The following is an 18,365-nucleotide window of genomic DNA, read 5'->3' as shown; positions in this document are numbered from 1 at the left end:
ATATTGCTTGCTCCAAAACTGACTTTTTTTTTTGCCATCTTAATCATTTTTTTTATTTTTTAATATTTTATTTTATATAATTTTTTTTAATAATAAATTTTATTTTTATATTCCCCATACAATTTCAATCCCCCCATTTTGACTTCTTTTCTAATCTCCTGTCCTATCAAATGTGCACTGCACAGTGAGCACATGTGATCTTCATCACTGCAGAGAGCACAGGCTCCTCCAGTGGGCTGGTGATGGTGCTGAAGATGAAAGCCGGGTTAGCCTGCACTCACTCTCGCAGCACTAAGCACAAGTTTGGGGACACAGTAGGCATTTAATAGCAGCTTATTGATGGACTTTGCAACATAGTATTTATGTATGCACACGTGGAACCATTTGCTTAGTGATTTGTCTCCCTCACTGGGGGATTAATGACTGTTTTGCTTACCATTGGGTCTCTAGCATTTACCCCAGTACCTGAGACAAGGTGGGTATTCAACAGATATTTCCTCAAGAATAAAAGAATGAATAAATAGGCCATCGCACCACCAGAAAGTTCTATCATTCCTCTGGATGTCTCCATGTTCATTTTACTCTTTCAACTCTATGGACAGATAATTATTCAGTGAATTTTGTTTCTTGAGAGAATTAAAAGCATAACCTCATCTGCCCCTTGTGTCACAGGCCAGGAATTCTGTCACAGGGATGATTGTCCAGGATTTCCCTGAAGATTTAGGGCTAGTGAAAACAATAAGCTGTTTTTCCAAAACAAATCATTCCCAACATTGCTGTTTACTTCTTTTGCAGAAGAAGCCAGAATTGCAGCTAGAGATTCATGTTGGATATTTTTGGTCTAAGAGCTTGAGTTAAATCTTCGCCAATAAAGTTGCCAGACTGGTATGTTTCAAGTGATTTGGGGGAGGGGAGGGACTTTTCCTAGTAATTTTGTAAAGAACAAAGAACAAATAACACTGGGAGATGGGGGAGCAACAATAAATAATGAGAGGTTAGCTCTGTGTGGTAAGATTACAAGTAATGTTTAGAATGAATGAATAAATAGGCCATAGCACAGCCAGAGAGCCAAATCATTCCTCTGGATGTCTCCATGTTCATTTCACTCTTTCCATTTCAACTCTATAGACAAATAATTATGCAGTGAATTTAACTTTTTTGCCAATTTCCTAAAATAAATATAATGAAGATAATTATGAAAGACATTTATGTCTTCTGGCCCTCCCATCTTCCCATTCTCCCTAGTTGAAGAAATCATCATTCAGATACTCTCCCAAATCCACAACCTGGAATCTGCATCCTAAGTCTCCTCACTATGCCTCCTTTTCCACAGACAATGGGGCACTGTATACTGAGCTGACTATTGTCTTAGCTCAGGCTGCTATAGCAAAATACCATAGTCCATAGCAAAATACTATTTAAGTCCAAGTGACTTCAATAGATCTTTCTTTCTTACAGTTGCAGAGACTGTGATGTCCAAGGTCATGGTGTGGGCAGATTTGGTTCATGGTGATAATTCAGTTTCTTGCCTGCAAACAGTCACTTTCTCACTGTATTTTCCCATGGGAGAGACGAGGCGGTCAAGCGCCTTCTGGTCTTTCTTCCTCTTATAAGGACACTAATCCCATCATGAGGGTCCAATTCCCACCTAACAACCCCATCTCCTAATACCATCACATTGTAGATCAGGACTTTGACATTTGAATTTGGAATTTGAAAATACATTCAGTTCATAACACTATTGAACAAATCATCTCACAACTTGGTGCCTCAAAACAGTTGTTACTATCTATATGGGTTGACTGGGATCAACCCACTGGGGTGCTTCTTATTGGGGTCTCTCCTGAAGTTGTGCTCATACGTCAGCTGGGTGTCCAGCTTTGCCCATTCACATGCTGACAGCTAATGACAACTATCAGCTGGGAACTCAGCTGGAGCTGTCAACCCAAGTGCCTTCACACAGCTTGCCCGGGGACTAGCATGGCAGCTGGATTCTAAGACAAAGTGACATGGGAGGCCAAAAGACAGAGGTGATGGTTAAATGACTCCTGTATTAGTTGTACATTGGAAATGAGATAGAGAATCTTCTTTTCCTAATGCTTTTCTTTCTTTTTCTTTTAATTCAACTTTTTTATTTTCTTACATTGCTGTTCATTTTTGTACCATATTTGATTTCTCCCCTCAGGTGTAGTCTCCATAAATCTCCCACTACCACATTACCCATGAACCATCATCATAGTCCCTTGTGCTCTTCCCTCCCCGTAGATATAGAATCTTGACAAGATTCAGCTTCTACCTTATATTAAGCACATCTCCTGAGTAATATTGTGTGCTTCTAGCAGGTGGGACATGATACCTTGTTGTTAGCCTTTGTATGGTAACATGATTGATGAGCAAATGCCCACAGCGAGGACTTCATCAGTTCAAATTTGCAGTTTTCAAAGACCATAGTACAAATTATCTTAAAAGTGAGTAAGTGTTATGTGCAGCTTCATGAGCATGACAGTCAAAACCAAGTTGTTTGATAATCTTCGGATTTACTAGGTACTTCATCCTGGTTAGGTCATTTTAAGAGTCTCTAAAAATAAAGAAGTTCAAAGGGAAGAGAAAAAAAGGAATTAATTGTTTGGGGGCTATTCAATCACTGATCATCTAAAAACATTTCTGAAATAAAACATTAGCCCTAAAAAAAAAGAACAAAAATGTGTTTATCCCACCAACAAGATAAACTACAGGATAACTGCAGTCCTGTTAAAATAAGCATTGGTTTTCCTCAAATGATTCCTTTTTCTTTTCTTTCTCTTCTTCCATTTCTCTTTTCTCTCTCTACTCTGTCCTCGCCCTCTCACTTTCTTTCAAGTTAGGAAATATCCTGAGTATTTGGACAAATAAAGGCAACATATCAAAAATAACAAGATTATACACACTTCCGTAAAAACTGCTCTCATCTAGAAGTCTCCTGAACCGAGGGGTGCCCCATAGTCACAGCCATGGAAAGGCTTTGTTATCAGAAGGGCAGATTGCATTTCAGCAACAAGTCAGTCCAGGCTGCAGCACCTGTAAAAGGCAGGGAGGACAGAACCTGGGCTTGGAAGTCTGACAGACCTCAATTGGATCCCCAGCTTCATCACACACTGTGCTGTCACTGCTGTAGTTCAAAGCAAAGTGCTACTTCTGAGGCTTTAAGGGGCCTTCCAGCCACCAGCGGATTTTACTAGAACACAGAATCTGCTTCAGCAGTCCTGAAGTGGGGCCTCCAATCTGGCCTTTCTGACAAACTCCTATGTTGCTAAACTCTAGACCAAGCTCTAGAAAGACAAACTCTAGAATCCACAGAGCCACTGTCTCTGTCCTGAGAGAAAGTCAATCCTTTGTAAGTTTTTCCTCCATGGAATAGTAATCTCCCTCTTGGACCATGAGCATATCAAGTGACATCACCACTGCCTTAGTGATCCTTATTAGTTGAAAATGTTTCCCAAGTAACTTTATAATAAATGGTATCACTTACTCCTTGACTGCAGGGTATTATAGTCACTTACTCCAAGTAATGCTACATGTGAATAAAGAGCCCCAGCGCGGCCCTATACAAAGAGCAGACAGCAAGAGCATTTGGAAGCCCACCAAGAAGCAATACTCTTGTCTCTGTCCAAGGGAAGCCACGATTTTACCACAGGGCTGAAGTCTGGGTGGCCCTTTGGGTTTCCAGGCTGCATCAGAGGCACCAAAAAAAATGATTTTATGATAATTAGCCCCCACAAGCTGATTTCAAAGGAGGCATTATTAGACTCATGTTATAGGTGGAGAAACTATAGACATAGAGAAGTTATTTTTTCCCACCCCAGGCCACCCAATGTGGCAGGATGAAATGAGGCTAAGAACCAAAAGCCATGGGTAAGCAGCCCTCAGCATAAGCCATGAGACATTTTCTATGAGAAGTGTTTACGGGCTAGTTAAAAAGCCATATTAAAAGTGACAGTTCGGAAAGCACAGACAAGTTTTAGATAGGTTTTTCTATTATTGGCTGTAATTTGCCATGGTTTTTGAACTTTCATTTTCTCACAATCATCATCTTTTAAATGTTTTTTTTATGACTGTGTGACTGGGACATAGGATTCAATCTCTTTTTGCCTCCATTTCCTCACTGGTAAAAAATAGGGATAATAATTCCCTCTTCTACACAAAGTTGGGATCCTCACTAAGGATGAAATTAGATAATGCACGTAAGGAATTTGTGTAGATAAATTAGGTAAGTATTAGGTAAGTAACAGTCATTACTATGCAGAAAGCCCACATCTCCTCAACCAGGAGGTGTTTGCCCGAGATTGGAGACACTTCACTGCCCTTCTCTCCATGACGCCTGAGTGGTGCTCAACTTAGAGCAGGCTTGAAAAATGATTTCCTGTCTGAATCCCCCAAATCAGGGATTTTCTGTGTGACTCAATTCCCTTCCCACGTTTCCAAATGTGCAGACAGACCCTTATAACTTTCCCAGAATACTTACCATTGATGCCCCGTGAGACGCCCCATCTCCAAGATCATTTTTTAATTGATCATGATTTCCTCATGTATTATAATTTTTGAAGTGATTTCACAAATACCATCTCATTTAAGTTTATAATAAAGGCAAAATCTTAATATGTCCATTGTATAGAGGCTAAAACCTAGCCTTCTGATATAAAATAATTCCCTCAATGTCATACTGATTAATAGTAATCATCATTATTACCGCTAACATTTTGAACACTTTGTTTTAAGTTGAGCAAATGTGCTACCATTTTTTAAAAAAGATTTGTTTATGCATACAAGAGTTGGGGTGTAGGCCAGAGGTGTGAAGAAGATGAGAGGATTCATCAGACACAGAGTGGAGAGCAGCCGGTGAGACAGGAGAGGTCTGCTGCACCATGTGGGTTAACTCCCTGGCCAGGGATGGAACTCATTTTGCAGTGGTAGCAGATTGCTTCATAGTGCTGAGACTTAACCCCTTGCTCTACCAGGGAGGCCCAGTCCTATCATTTTAACCTACCAAAAAGATTAATTTCTTACTATTCAACGAAATGCTGTGTATTCTAAGCACTTACTCCTCATACCAACCCTGTAGGGTGAAAACAAATCCCCATTTATCAACAAGGGGGATGAAGGTTTAGCGGTAAAGACAATTAACCTGGCCACACAGCAGAGCCAAGATCCAAATCCAGATAAATACAACTCAAAACCCATAGTAATGACTCTCCCATGAGGTCTAAGAAAGGGCAGCACTTGCACTGTTCCCAGGATCTCTAGCTATTGATGCAGCATTTTTAGTATTAAAAATGTATTATGTTTATACTCACTCTCCATAACAACCACATAAGAAAGAAAAGACTCTGCCCATATTAAAAATGAGAAAGCTGAGGCTCAGAAAGGTTTCATGGCTTGGTCAAAATCAAAGTTATTAAATGCTGGGGTCGGGATTCAAACCAGGGCAGTGCAACTTCAAAGTGTGGGCTCTTAACTACCACATCAGTGGTTTCCAAATTACCCGGGGATCTTTGAAATGCTCCAAGTCCAGGTGACTCTGCAGACCAATTAAATCACAAACTCTTGAGGTGGTACACAGGTCTGGGGAGTTTTTAAAACTCTCCAGTAGATCCCAAAGTGCAGACAAGCTTGGGAACACTCCATTCCACCTACGTCTCCTACCACATGGCACCTACAAGCTGATAAAATCTAACCCCCGGGCCTCTAGTGCTCGTTCAGCCCCACGGTACTGATTTTAATCACTTCTTATACAGAGCGAATACCTATTTCCCAGACAATACTCTGCAGAGAGCTCCCAGAGGAACCCAAACAACTCATAGCAATGGGCCAATCACAGTTTCTTCCCACTGACAACAGAGGAAAACGCTTCATCAAGGGAGGTTCTCCCGATCCTGAGTGTTTAGCTGAGCTGTGCTGGTGCCCGGCTGAGGAAACAGGAGGGGGGTGTGGGCCCTTCTTGTGGAGTGGAACACCCTGTGCCCTGGTCATTTCTCACATGTGCCATGTAGGGTAAGCGCCAGGCAACTCAACGTAAACCCGGAGACCTGCCTTCCCTACCACTGTGGCCAGTCACCACCAGTCTAGAATACTTCATCTTTATGAACTTCACTTATTTTTTTAGAATATGCTTCTTTGATTCCTGCAAGCCAAACCCATGGAAAAATAACGGAAACCAAATGCCAGAGAAATGACGCCAAGGCAAACACATGTGAGCCCTGAAATAACAGGAGATACTGTGGTCATGTCTGACCTTCTGAACTGGGCTATGGATTGAAGCAAAAACAGCTCTTGCTGCTACTTAAGGGATGCCTGGTAACAGTTTATTTGTAATGCAGAAGAGCTTGGGTTTTAGAGAGCACGCCTTTTGAAACTGTAGAGACTTGACCAATGGGCCAGAAATAATATCATTTTAAGGAATGACTTAAAAATAAAGAGGAAAAAAAGGTCACCCTTCTCGGTGATCAGTAGGAGCCCAGAATCTTATGATTGTTAATCAGTCTAATGATGAATCTCTAAGACCTCTGGAGCTTCGACAACTGTTTCCCTTTGGCTGTACCAATATTTTGATGAGTTTGACATAGAAGCAGAAATGCAAGTTTACTTGTTTATTTCAGTAGCCTGCAAGAGAGAAAAGTGAGCACAGAGGAGGGTCTTGGTTTCCACCCTAGCCAGTTCAGTCCCCAGCAGGAGGGCAGCCCCAGACCTGTTGGGGGGCTGCCAACACTTACATTCCTGTGAGACGCCAGTAGCTGCATTCTTGGGCACACAAAACATGTCACCAGGAGGAATTTGCCCCATGTTAACATTACCAAGAAAAGACCACAAGCTACAGAGTTCATGCAAATAAAGACTGGCTCCCAGCGAAGAGATGCCTGTATTAAAATAATTGCCAAGTTTCATAGTTTTTCAGAAAATAATATTATCTTCCTTTAACTACATCACTCCCTACATATCTAGATGTGTGCCTTATAGAGAAAAAAAAATGTGGTTAAACTAACTGTATTATAATTATTCTAAGGAAAATAACTTACAAAAGAAAATATAATAGTTAATGCCATTAACACAATGCAGTTTAACTGCTTCTCATCTATTAATCCTCACAGTGATTACTATAAGTGTCCAGAACTTTTATTTTTATCTTAATGCAATACAGTTGTCAGTCTTTTCATCTATTCTTGCTCATGTTTAGGCATCAAAAAATCAAAACACTAAGAATTTTTTTAAATTCCTCCAGATCATAAAAATATTTCTCCTGTATTTTCTTCTACAAGGTTTATAAATTCAATTTTCACATTAGGTTAATAATTTATCTGGAATTTACTTTGGATTAAGACACGAGGTAGGAACTTAAAAGGTCTTTTTCTAAATAAATGACCAATTTTCCTAATTTTTTTTGTAGGGGAAGAGAAGAAATTTCCCCCAAGTCTTCAAGGTTCTTTTTAAGAACTGATTGGCCAAGTAATCAAGTTAATATCAGACAAAGAAGATATATATATATATATATATATATATATATACACACTAAGAATATATATATATAATATATTATTACAAACAAACACAAAGTTCACACAGGTTAGTGAGGGTATTTATCCTGAGCTAAGAAATGGGATAGATGCCTTGGGTTTTGAGGCAAAAGGAGGGGGACTCACATGATGAGGACAGGGTATTCAAATGACAAAGAACAGATATTCTATAGTTATCTACTTGCCCATCATATAGATTTCTTTAATAGAAAAGTTATTTGTGGTAAAAATCCTAATTCTGGGTAATACCCCCAATTTTCATTCTTCTAGGTAGTTAAGGGAGTGGTAAAGTTTCTCAATTGAGGTCATCAATTGACCTCATTTCAAGATCATTCCCATACCAACGTGGCACATCTGGGGGGAGGCCTGTTCTGAACGTATTAGGCAGATGTTCTTGCCATCTTGGGGAGACCTGCCCTTCAACTTATTCCCAAAACCCACTATCCTTACCACTAGCCTCTCCACTAGCCTTCCCTCACCTTTTTGAAGTCTATTTTGGCAATACGAGTAGAAGTGACATCTACCCTTTTGGGTCAGAAAAGTGTTAAGAGCCTCAGACTCTTCCCTGCCCCTGCACCCAGGAACATGCCAGATGGTGGGAGCTTAGGCCTGCCTCAGAATGAGGAAAATGTGGAACAGAGCTCCCAGCTGAATTATATCGGAAATGTGGTATGAATGAGAAGTGAGCCTCACTGTTTTAAGCTATTGAGATTTTTAGGTCTGTTCATTTTGGAGTATTATTTACACCAACCTGTTACAATGACCAAAAACCCTATACAAGTGTTTTCCCTTCTAATTTTCAAATGTGGAGACTAATTTCAAGTATAGTTTTCCTTTCAAGTTCACCTTTTATTGGAGTGTGTGCTTGGAGAGTATGTCCTGTATGTTACTGGGTTTTTGGTATTTGGTGAGACTTCCTCTGTGGTCTATCAAGTGATCAGTGATTGGGTTATATATGAGTAGACTAGTTTAAACTACTAACTCAGTTGTTCAAACTTTTCATCTCTTTAATAGCTTTTGACTTTTAAACCTAACAGTGACTAAGAGAGAGAGTTTTAAGAACCAACTATGTATAGACCTTTACATTTCTCTTTATAAATCAACAGATTTCTGCTTTTAATATATTTGAGACCATGTCTTTAAGTACATGCAAATGATAATTGTTTATGTTAGATAACGAATTGTTAGATTAGGCCATCTTTATTCCTAAAATGCATTTTATCTTAAAATGTTTGTTAGAGTCACTGCTTCTGACAAGTGCTCCAAAGTTACCGCTTCTGGAATATTACTGGCCTGAGCTCATTTTTTATATTGATTTCTGGGGAGAAGTTGTAGGCACTTAGGACCATGTCCCATGTGAGGTAGTCCTGTCTTCTTTGTCATCTTCTGCATGCAGGGCATTTTTTCTAGTCACCTTTGAGTGAAGACATAGCCCTTTGGTGGTTCCAGGTTTACTAAAGGGCTTTGGTGCCAAACCTTCACCTCCACCAGACCCATAGCTTCATCTCCCATCAACATACGTAGCCACAGCATCTGCTTTCAGGCTTTCTCCCTTGGTTTCATAACCCCATTCTTTTGCCCCTGGGGATTTCATTTATCAGGACTAGTACTTTCAAAAGCAGGTTTCCAACAGCAGGGGTTTATATTGCCTAGTACTAGCAGAACTAGAAGTCGTCTTAATTATATTTTATAACTGCACGTCACTGAAGCTTTTGCCCTTCTGAGCAAAAGTCAAGTGGGATGGAAAGGGCTATGATAGGATAGAAATGCTTCATGTTCTTATTCTTTGGAAGTTATTCTCTTTATTCTACCTACTACTCATGAAAGGATGATAATTACCATCACACCTAATATTTTTTTTATTTTATTTTTTTTAAAGATTTTATTTATTTATTTATTTGTTTGTTTGTTTGTTTATACAAGCACTGGGTACAGTCAGAAGCGCGGGAGGGTGAGAGAATTCACCAGAGCCAGAGCGGGGAGCAGAGCAGGCAGAAGGACCGAAGTACACTGCTGAGGGAACACTAGAAGAAGAAGTACACTCCCCAGCGGGCGGCAGGAGAGGTCTGTGTGCCATGTGGGACCCTCCTCCGGTGGCCGGGGAGCAGCCGGGGATCGAACCCGCGCTGTAGAGGCTGTGGGCAGCTTCGCAACCCAGCGCTCAACCGCTGTGTCACCGGGGAGGCCCACACCTAATATTTTTAAAATTTTCTTTGCTTTCTATTTCCCTCACCCATTATTTTTTTCCATGCAGGCAAAAATCAGGGAGAGGAGTTTTATGGAGTGTAGAAGGGTAGTCAGTGAAAGAACACTGTTGAAGATAAAAGCAGCATTAATGATAAGTTGATATCTCTTAACATTTAAATACACCAAGACCTGAGCAAATGCTTTACACATGTTTTCTCACTGAGTCTGAACAGCCTATGAGGCACTGGATCTTAGAAATGCTAAGCAATTTGCTAATGTACGTACACATACAAAATGGTAGCAATACCCCTCCTCCCAAACTTACACACACACACACACACACACACTCTCACAGAGTATCTGCTTAGTCCTTTCATTCTTGATCCTTTGATGGCAAAGGGATATTACACAAATACTGATTTCTGGAGGCTAACTCATCACTTGCTACAAGTTCCACCATCACTTGCTACAAGTGACACCTCCTCCAAAAGGCTTCCATGAATTCCTGTTGGCTCATTAGATGACCCACCTTAGGGCATCTGGAAGCATAATGAACCACAATTACTTAATTCTATGACTTTCTCCTACCAGTTTATAAGCCTCCTGGGACGACAGTAGATCTCTCATTCTTTTTTGTATCCCAAGCACATAACACAGGTCCCGCCACATGAAGGACACCTGATAAACACTAGAAGAATGAATGAATGAAAAATGTCTTTCAGGGAGATCAGATCCTTGGCTAAATATATTTCCAAGGATGAAGATGTTTCTTATTATTCATAACAAATATTAATTTATCCTACTTATGTTCTGACAACATGCAATGATCTCTCCAGAGATGCATAATTTTCCCATTTATGTGTAAGTCTTTTTCCAAATTGCCAGGGTGTCACAAGACAAGGATGGAAGCACCTGGGTTCCTATACCCTACTCAGAGATTGTGTGGACACAGGGAGGACTGTGGCCTCAGACTTCAGTCTCACTACATGCCATCCATCCAGTTATGAGGCACATTCTATTCTGCCCTGTGCCCAAGTGCTGCTCTCCCCTGTTGGGACAGCATGACAACCAGATGTTGCCTCCTCTGTGGGTGGCCACTCTGAGAAACCCTGTGAATTTTTGCAAACTGATGCATTTACCCTAAAAGCAGCAATTTTGTGTCTTCTTGTTCTTTGTCCCCAAAGGAGAATTTCAAGGGGATAGTCTTAAAAAAAAAAAAAAAAAAAAAAGTAACATATCTATGTACAGGTTTAAATCCACCTGGCCAGGACCAACACTGCAGGAAACTTTATTTTCCATTCATTAAAGGTGATGAACCATCTTTCATTTTCAGAAATAGCACTAAGATGTCTCAGTCACCCGACTCCTATTAAACCATACCATGCCCTGTGAGCCAAAGAGTTGCTGAAACTGGTTTTTTTTTTTTTCCTGAAAAAATAAAAACCACATTTAGTCATGAACACAGTTCTTTTTAATTGACCCCAGATGGGATGGGTTAGTATGCCTCCTCCCATTCCATAATAAATCTTTGTAATTAAATAACAAATACTTTTTATTCTTGTGTATGCAGAAGCCAGAAGCAGCTTTTTCTCAGCATAGAAAAGTGAGAGAAGTGAGAGCTGTGAGGATAGGGATGAGTTTGGTGGTAGTTTTTTCATCCTTAGATGAACTAGGAAGGTTATGTACAAGGTGGGTACAGCAGATCTTGTCTGAGAAATCTCATTCTGTTTCTGCTCTATTGGGTTGATCAGAGAACAGGAGTCTGTAGGATTAAGAACATGAGCCTCAGTCAGACAGACCTTAGCGTGAACCATATTTCTACAGTGTAGTATAGCTGTATGATACTAGACAAATAACCTAACCTCTCTGAACTTCAATTTGCTCGTCAGTACAATGAAAATAACTTTCTACATCACAGAGTTGGTTTGAACCTTAAATGAGGAATCTGTTAAACCCTAGTTATAGTACCTGGAACATAATAAATAACTACAATTAATAATCACATGCAGCAAGAGCTATTATTATTATTATTTATGGAGAACAGAACCATATAATGAGGAGTTGCATGACCGGAAACTGTGCTAAAGGGCCCAGGGAACAAAAAGTTTCTCATCTGTGATCTTATCATGGTCCTATCCCCCCACCCCCTTCTCCCCTATAGAGCCACTACCGAAGGGTCATCTGGACACATGTGTTGAGTGGATTAATGAATTATGATGCTGAGCAGCCAGAAAAAGCAAAAGCTATTTTACACATTATCGAGGATTTGGTAAGGGAACCAAATTTGTTAACAGCCAGGTTCATGTTGAATAAAGCCAGCTGCTGAGAGAATCAGATAGGGAACAGGTAAGTTTTAATGAGGGTAAAGGTCAGGAAAGCGGTAATGAATGGTTCAAGGCATAGAAGGAAACTGCCAAGAGGAAAACCTTGGAGATCAGGTCACCTGTGAAGCATAAAATAGAAAGGGTGGGAAGGTTTTGAAAGAGGGTAAGGACTTTTTAATTTTTGCCAAGTTCAATTTTTTTGCTTTAGGTGAGAACTAAAAAAAAAGAAAGAAAGAAAGAAAGAAAGAAAACTACTTCGGAAATTGGAGTCATTTCTAAAAGTCTTCTGAATGATCTGATTGTGTGATTCATGAGTAATCATGAATCCTTATCCTGCATTTCATTGAGGACATAAGTGAAGCTGGATATAAGAAAGAAATGCAGGAAATCTTAAGGCCCTGGAATGAAGCCGGGTGAAGTCCTTATGAGGAAGGACTGTCCGACTTCACCCCTGCTCATGCAATTTCTGGCAGTAAGTTCAGAACCCAGCCCCAGGTTTGTTGTTCAAGTCAGAAGCTGAAGCAAGTGAAGCAAGGAAGTGCCAAAGGCGCAGGCCCTAGGCCTGAGCAAGTCTTTTGCCCAACAATCAATCTGTATTGTCTCCTTTCAAGACAAAGGAATTGCTCTCCTCCCTCTCCACTCCCCAGTTAAATGGGTAGTGGGCAAAGCCATGGAGAGACAGCTGTTCATCCAGTGGGAGAAAAGGCTTCCTAATAGTCCACGCTGCTCACAGGATTTAGAAGGTAAGAGTATTGACAGTAAGATCCCCATCACCAAATGCATTTTAAGTAGAGGCTAACTTGTAGAAATTCAGACATTAATGAGGAAGTTGGGCTGGGTGAATATAAAGTTCATTGTGACTTTTCTAGTTCTATAAAATAGAAGTCATCACCTCTAATTATAACAAACAGCTTAACCAAAACAAAAACAGAAATTGTGGTAATAACAGCAACAGCAGATCCAAACAACATACAGTAAGTCAGGTAAGAACCTAACAACTCTGTACAAAGAAATTGTTCTCCTGAAAATATTCAAGAAAGACTTGAAACTTCTTCCACACCTGATAAAGACTTAAATCTTTGCGTAAGTGATAATTAGACTGGGTTCCTGATACTGAGGATAAGGCTGAAGCATATAGAAAATTTAGAGTTAGAAGAACAGGCACTCAAATTCTCCTGAGGTTCCCCCCTAAAGTTCCACTTAAATGTAGATGTGTATCAATAAAATTAAAAGAAAAATAAAAAAAAAAACCTTTGCTTTGCCATCCAATAATAATAAAAAAAATCAGACCCACTTGAATTCCGTTTTCTGCATGCGCACTCCAAGTCTATTCTCAATATTTTTCTTTACAATAAATTAGAATTCAAAGTCATGGCTTATCAAATGTAATTGTTAATTCAAAAGATAGAATGTGTGACCTCATGATTTCCCATGGGCTTTGCAATGATTACTTATCCATTTTTCATTTCTGAACAGTGTCTGAGGATCAGATTAGAAAAGGTATTTTTCATCTGACTAACATGTGTCAGCTTGAAACAAGAAATAGAGATAAATTACAACACTCAGTGTGGTCCAAACACCAGCAGCATTGGTACCACCAGCTCCTCCCAAACCCCAACCTCCAACCCCCAGATCTGTTGAATCAGAAGCTACATTTTAACAAAATGTATTTGTATCTATCTTAATATTTGAGAAGCCCTAAATTAGGGAGCAATGATTCTATCACCTAGCTCTGACCTCACACTCTGAAAACTTAAGAAGAAACAGCAGTCTCTGGAAAACCAAAGGGGAGAAAATTACTCACACTGTATTCATTAAAAGAATCATCGATCAAGTTGTTTGCATTGTTTTAATTTTTTCCTATATGCTAACACAATACAGCCATGTTTAAAAGTACTGGCAGAGCCTCTGGCTTGTTCTGACCCAAATCAGCCGATTAGTCTCACTTAGTTTTTAGACTACAGGGGAAAGGAGAGAAAAATCTTCAACAAGTGCCTCCACTAGGAAAGGCAGCTGTTTCTCATAAACTCCAGTGAATGGGCCTAGCAGGACTTCATCTTTTATAACCTGCAACCACCTTCCTCTGTCACCACAGAGAAATCCCTTCCTGCTCGGGTAATTTCTGAGACACCATTAGCTGCAATGAGAGTTCCAATATGGCAGCAGAGGGAGTTTAGTGAACATCCAGGTGTAAGAAATATATAATCCAAAAATCAAGTATTTTCTCGAACACATCATCAATACAGAAAGGACATTTAATGCTGGAAACACCATAGATTTAATAACAGCATTTCAGCAACAGCGGGCAACACTTCCTTAAATAAGTCACAGAAACATCCCCATTTTTAAAAAAGTAAAATTGAGGAGCCAGGGTTTGAGGGGCTATATCTAGGCCCCCAGAAAATGTGGCAGATCAGGGCTTAACAATTTCATTCACTGGTTTCGCTAATAGATATTATTACAGTTAAGTCTCTGCCTTGGTCCCTGGAAGTATATTTGAAATGTGTTTACTATAAAGTGATGTTTACTGTTTTCTGCAGGCATCAGTTTTGCTACAGGACTGACATACTGAAGGCTACAAGGAAGAGAACTATGAAGACTCGATAAATTTGGATTGAAAATCAGAGAAATCTAGGATCTTCATGCTCCTGCTAAATGTTGTTTTGTGATGATCTGGGACCTAAATCTGCTCACCTAATGCTCCATACTTCATGAAAACAGTCAAGCCTTTTAAATGAGCATGATTCCCCTTGCTCTAGCCCTAACCTGAGAAAAGCACCCCACCTAAGTGCAGAAAGTGCCATCAGGAAATGCAGAGGAAGAGTTCTAAGTGCAAGCCAAAGTTAGACAATGCAATTCCCCATCCTGCCTCATACCCTCAAACAACCATTGCCATGTGTCATAGAATTTACAATGAATCATTTTGCCATAGAAAAGATCTTTCTTCCTATGGCCTCCTAGAAAGTTATTTCCTACCTTTTTTTTTTTTTTTGGTTTTGATTTTAAATTGATGTGCATAAATTCTAGGATTTTCCATAAATGAAATATACCATAGAGAAAGTCAGAAGGGGGCCTCTCCTGGTGGCACAGGTGGATGATAGCCTCGATGTGAAGCTGTCCGCGGCCTCTGCAGCGTCAGTTCCATCCGGGCTGGCCAGCGAGGGTCTCACATGGCACAGCAGACCTCTCCTGTTGTGCCCTCTGCTCCCCTCAGCAGTGTATTTCGTCAGTCTGCCTGCTCTGTTCCCCACTCTGTCTCTGGTGAATCCTCTCACCCTCCCGCGCATCTGGCCTGTACCCTGGTTCTTGTATAAATAAATAAATAAATGAATGAATGAATGAATAAATAAATAAATATTTTAAAAAATAAAAAAGAGAAAGTCAGAAGGAAGAATCCTAAGAGTTAATTGGTGGAAAAATCTGTGTCACTATGAACTGTGTTCATATTCGCTTTTAGAGACCTTTACCAATTGTTTCTAAAAAGAAAAATCTACATGAATATTTATAAAATACAAGTTTGTTTTTTTAAAAAAGAATTCCTCTTAGAGACTTCAAGCCTTCAAGAAGTGACATCGCTGGCTTATCTTTCCCCTGAATCCTAAAGCTCCCTCTAGTGACCAAGAACACAACACTGGCTGCAGGTACAGAGAGGAAACACTTTTATAAGAGCCTCTGATTTTCAGAAAGCACCTCGAAGTTTCCATAGCATATTCACATACCTGTGATCACTTAACACAAAACTCATGTAAAGTGGAAAAGTACCCTTTCCCCCATTTAATAGGTAAATAATCTGAGGCTCAAGTGGAGGTATACAAGGTGTACAAGGTCACCTGGCTGTTAGCAAGGGGACTGGAAGTGGAGGGTCTCCACTGTGTGACTGCCATGTTATGTGACAATTATATGAATTCATGCATGAATAATCTCATTGAAAGCATTTTCAAGGAACTTTTAGAAGTGATTTTTTTTTAAGATTTATTTATTTATGCATACAAGAACTGGGGTACAGGCCAGAGGTGCTAGGGGTGAGAGGACTCACCAGAGACACAGTAGGGAGCAGAACAGGCAGACTGACTGAAATACACTGCTGAGGGGAGCAGTGGGCGAGTTAGGAGAGGTCTGCTGTGCCATGTAGGTCACCTCCCTGGCCAGGGATCAAACATGTGCTGCAATGGCTGCAGATAGCTTCATAGTGCTGTCCTTAACCCCTCGTGCCACCAGGAAGGCCCCTAGAAATGATTCTTGACTTTCAGTGGGTCTCTTTGAGAACCTGATGAGACTTACGGAACCACACCTACACATTTTTTAACACAACATCAGGAACCACCCCATTCATAACCATCCTGACAGCTATCTACTGACCCTCTAGGATTCCAAAGACTCCAAGTCAAGAAGCCATCAACATCTCCTCAGTATATTCTTGATATATTGATAGCTCAGGAAATATAAGCTTTGAAAAGCTTTACTTAGGATGCTTTAACTTTGTTTTCCATGCTTATCCAGTTAACTCTTTAGCCCCTTGTTCAGAGTATTTAAAAGGATTGAACAAATTAGTATCTACTTGCTAACTTTTAAGAAAAAGCTTGTGGATATTGACATAAAGGCATTCTAGTATTCCCACAGGCATGTCTGTGATTAGTGGCAAACTGGGATATTTCTAGAAAAGTAGCAATTTGGAAGCATGTTTTCCATACAACAGTCTTGCCAGCTGACTCTGAGAAGCAGCAACATAGTGAATGGCGTAGCAAAGGACTTTTTTCCAGGAACAAAAGCCAGAACTGTTTCTAAATTCCTCTTTTTTTTTTTTTTTTCCTGATGGTGAGTGATCCTACGACATTCTTGTTCACTTCAGAGAAAACAGCATTCATCAGATTAGCACAAAAGCTGTGGACTGACAGACACAGTTGCTCTTGCTTCTCTGCTGAAAGTTCAAAAACGACTGAGCAAAGCACCAGAGTCCATTGAGGCATTTTATTTGCAAATGTGTTTTACATCCCTAGAAAGAGTCCTAGGATTTTCTTTCCAGTGTGTTTTCGTCTTGCTTCTTCATGGCCCATGATGCCAGTGATGTCCATGCTATGAAACCTAACCTGGGAGTAGGTTATTCCACCATTATTTTAGATCTTTGAGTTGTACATGAGATCTTAGGCTGATGACTTCACATTTGTTTAACCTGCCTCTGAGGTTCATGGCAATTTTCCCAGCTCTATGATCATGGATGATTTCAAATACACCAATGTAACCATGGATGATTTCAATACACCAATACAACCATGCTTCCCACCACAGATGATGGTCAATGACTTTGGAGCCTATAAGAGCCTGGCATTTGCCTCTCTTTCAGCATTGTTGATGCTAGAGAGCGTCAGTCAGGACATTCATGTACACCATCACTGAGGCATGGAAAAATGATGGAAAGAATGTTCCAAATTCTTAACCTCTTTTCATCCTGCCAATGACTTTGAAAAACCTGAAGGAACAGTGACAGTTTACTTAAGTCTCTTCCACATAAGTTCCACGAGGATTGGGGCCATGTCTATGTTGATTACCTGTATTCCCAGCACCCAGCACCACCTCTAGCACTACCTCACACTCAATGACTGATATGAAAATGGCTGTCACTGAGTGAATGCTTCTCATTTATCCAGGCCTCTGGTTCCCTGGAGTATTCCTTATAATGATCCACATAAGCAACCTCAGGCTCAGGCTACTTGGCTGCTATTATGTTCTATTCTGTGACCCACAACCAAAGTCTAGACTGGATGACAAACAAAACTAAGCAATGATCACAGCTTCCTGCCTTTGCCCTCCCAAAAGGAGATATCATGATTTAAAAGGAATGAGTTAAAATTTGAGCAAAAATTCAGCATTCTAATGACTAGAACATTCCCATCAAGGCAGACTACTAAGGGTTCATCTGAGTTAGAAATCTTTTTTTGGATCAACTCATACATCTTCTACTCCTCATGGCCCAACAAACCTCTGACTTCTGTTGTGTAACTTGCCCCTCCCTACCCCACCCCACTTTCCATTGATCCCACCCACCTAGTGAAATATCACCTCGAAAGTGTCTTCTCCAGTGTCTGCTCTTTCATACAATTTAATGCCTTTATAATTGTGCTATGATAGTATCATAATTATAAATGTTGTCCCCTCTGTTCCCATATGCAGTACATTGAACAAGAAGGGCTGGGATGATGAATTCATGAGTAAACTATTTTACTCTCAGGTTTTATTTTTGCTTGATTCTGGTAAATCCCATTTTTTTTCAGCAGTTCCTGGTAGCATCGCCATGAAAACACAGGGGTTTCTC

This window comes from Talpa europaea (assembly GCF_964194135.1).
Source record: "Talpa europaea genome assembly, chromosome: 1".
NCBI classification, from domain to species: domain Eukaryota; kingdom Metazoa; phylum Chordata; class Mammalia; order Eulipotyphla; family Talpidae; genus Talpa; species Talpa europaea.
The sequence above is the reverse complement of the archived record's forward strand: the minus strand, read 5'-3'. Positions refer to the sequence as shown.